Below are 3199 nucleotides of genomic sequence, written 5' to 3' on the forward strand. Positions count from 1 at the left end.
GCGGCCGCGTTCCAAGAAAGGAGACGCTTCGCTTTGAGCACCCCCAGCCGCGTTCCGATGACCCCCGCGAACGCTACCGAACCCTTACACGCCCTTCCCAAGATTCTACAAAGGGCTCAAATGCCACTTTTAGAATTATAACAAAGGGATCGGTACGGGTCACAAAACCACCCTGTGGGTGACATCCCGCAGCTACACAAACACTGGCACGAACAAAACCAAAAACAAAAGATGTACACAGGCACCAACACAAAATTACGCAAATTGCACCCTCAAATACATACAGCGGCATGCCTGCCGTGCGCCGTAACACAGCGTCCAAGTTGGTGCGTTGCACCCAGTTCACCAGCATGCACACCCGCGTCCTACTCGACACACACACACCGACACTCGCAACTGGGGCGTTCAGTAGCACTGATACGGGCCACGTGAGCCTCCTTGGTCGCACCGAGCGTCCCTGTGTGCGTTCGAGCCACTACGCGTCTCAACACAACGCCTAACTGCCACTCGGCTCATTAGGCTGGTGCCACAGCGGGGCAAGAATTCAAAAATGCTGCCCTCCAGGATCGAAAACAACGTCCTGATCCTCGATAAGTGAAAATCTCTGACCATGCGACGCACTTGGGAGCACTCTCTCTCCGGCGCACCAGTACGACACGCGTGGTGCGTAAAGAGCATAGCCCCTGGCCCGTCCAAATATAGCAGTACAGTCAGTCTTGCTACACTTAATATGCCGACCTCTAGCACGGAACATACTGTTCCTCGCGTCGACTTTCAGCGTGAAAGCCACGCACCTGCCTCCTGCCACTCCACCTCTCCCGGGGCCATCTGCACCTTTACTGCACGAGCAAACTTTGAAACCGCCGCTCCGTGCTTGATCAGCGCCCGCTGGCCCCGTGGCATAGTCTGTCTCCGAGGCTCCATGAGCTCCCTGACAGTCACTTGACCCGGGCTTGCCTTGCGGCAAGTCGCCACTCATTTCCGGGTCCTCAACTGACCTGGTCGGGCACACACCGGGTGCGTTCAACAACTGCGCGGCGTTCTGCCCGGTCGGCCCAACAGGCCCACCTCCGCTCTTTGCCTCGGATGAAGGGCTCTTGCCACCAGAAACGCTACGGGGCACTTCATGCTCCATACCCGACACAGTGTGCGGTTGCGGCAACGCCAGATTTTCACTGGCTGTTACTAGCTCCGCGTCAGAGGTCACAATCTTAGAGCCAACAGGAATTCCACCGCTGTCCTGCTTGTTATCGGACACCTTGGTCACGATTGGCCCTAGATCACTAGAATTGGGCTGCTCCTGTTCTTTGCTAGACGCCCGTGGTGGCGGAAAAGCTGTGGTATTTTCGCGTCCTTCAGGAATCCTGTTTTCACTTCCTGAACCTTTCGCGGCGTTTCCTAAGAAAGATGCGTTCCCGCATACCGGCTGATTGCTTTCAGCGTCTTCACTGCTTTTTCCCTGACCTGTGCATGACAAGCATAATCCTTTGTCTTCCAGCACAGGCTGCCTCACCTCTCGCGACTCGGAGCAGTTCTCCCTGGTTAGTTCACTACCCAAGCAACCACAGATATCCGTCGGACGTACGAGCTAGATCCGAACGTCCTTTGCCGAGATCGTACGTCCATCGGACGTACGAACACAATCCGATTTCGGATATCCGTATTCGTACATCCGCCGGACGTACGGACAGTGTCCACTTTTTTATATCCGCATGAGAGACGAGGTGGACGTCCGAAGGATGTAAGGTCAAGTATCTTCCCAGGCCATGAGTATGGACGTTTTTTATTTCACAGAAAATTCGAGTCTTTCGTGTATGTATACTGTTTTATTTGCATCAGTTGGAGGGTTTGACGCGAAGACGTTTGTAAATTGGTACGATTCCACTCCTACCTGCAGTGCAAGAGCCGCCAACGAGCTAAATTTATCTAAGAGGAGAAGCAGGTGCTGCAGAATTTTGCAAGAACTCAATGACTAGTTTTATATTTATAAAACTTCTCCAAATTAGAGGAGTTGCGCGATATGTCCACTGTTTTGCTAGCTAGACTTGCCATAATTGAAACCATTCGTAAGCATCAAAACTCCCGTGCATTCTGCTATCACCATCATCATAGATGTCAGTTCGCGGTCAGACCAATCCAATCCATCAGTACGGCTCCGTAGCGCTGTTGTTGATATGTCGCGTAGTGTTGTCGCGCAGATCTTTATAGCTCTGTTATTATAAAATGTGGCTTTGTTCGGTCTGTGGACGAAAGTTGTATGTAACTTAAGCAATTCGAAAGATACGGGAAGCGCCTGAAGCTCTTCTGGAACACCGGAATCCCGTACTGCGTCGACCTTGGTGTTGCACATGTGATTGCCTACGAAGGTATGTATCCAGTACACTTCTTGGAACTTTGCTTCTAGAACAATGCAGCATGCTCATATAACATTCGTTCACAGGACAGTGGGAGCAGTAAGCGCGAGGAGATGGCTTCCCCAAGTGTGTGCTGTTCTCACACTTTCGGGAGCCTACATCACACAGCTGCGGGAGCCCTCAACTCGCGTGACTAATTCCCACTCCTCTTCAATGTTGCGGGACGGAGTGTTTTCGCATCTTGTTAATTTTTAAGGCATCGCTATGTTCACTGTGCCTATATAGAGTGACAACGCGCGAAAGGCAGACCATAGAAGCACGTGAGGTCGCAGTGGTTCGCAACGGAAGCTTTGCGGCTTTCTGTGCACAGTCGCGTACAGTGCTGCGCAGGTTAGTGCCCTAAGGCTCATGAAAATAAAGAACAGATACATTGTCAAATATGGTGTGAAAAGTGAGAGCTGTTATTGCCTTATACTTATTGAGGTGTTAAAGTGCATTGTCTGTTATACTTGCAGCATTAAACACTTCTGTTAATTGGTTCCAATGTTTTTACTTGGGCTACTGCATTGTGCCATTTGTTTCACATGACTGATGTTTGCCGCGTTCTTTTTTATTTCAGAAATCCTGTGGGTGGGAAGATTACGGATGTGTGTCCCAAGCTTGCCACATTTGAAGAGTCACATTTAAGAAATTTTCCCAATGTAACCCATTGCTCTGCTGATGTATCATCAACCACAATAAAATATGCGTGCTATGCATCAAATTGTTTTTGGTTTTATTGCATTGCGCGGAGTGAAAAAAGCACGCATGCACCATATATGCGAATATTCGAGAAAGATCCGCCA

The 3199-nt window shown here is 50.3% G+C and overlaps 1 long non-coding RNA gene across 1 annotated transcript; it reads left to right on the forward strand.

Moving 5' to 3' along the window:
• The first annotated feature begins 1554 nt into the window (after positions 1-1554).
• LOC149367412 (uncharacterized) lies at positions 1555-3117 on the forward strand. Its single transcript, XR_016284841.1, has 2 exons — positions 1555-2366; positions 2974-3117. It is a non-coding gene; the product is annotated as an uncharacterized LOC149367412 (long non-coding RNA).
• Positions 3118-3199: the final 82 nt, after the last annotated feature.

Source organism: Amblyomma mixtum, chromosome 1, assembly GCF_055824585.1.
Source record: "Amblyomma mixtum isolate Tamu chromosome 1, ASM5582458v1, whole genome shotgun sequence".
NCBI lineage: Eukaryota > Metazoa > Arthropoda > Arachnida > Ixodida > Ixodidae > Amblyomma > Amblyomma mixtum.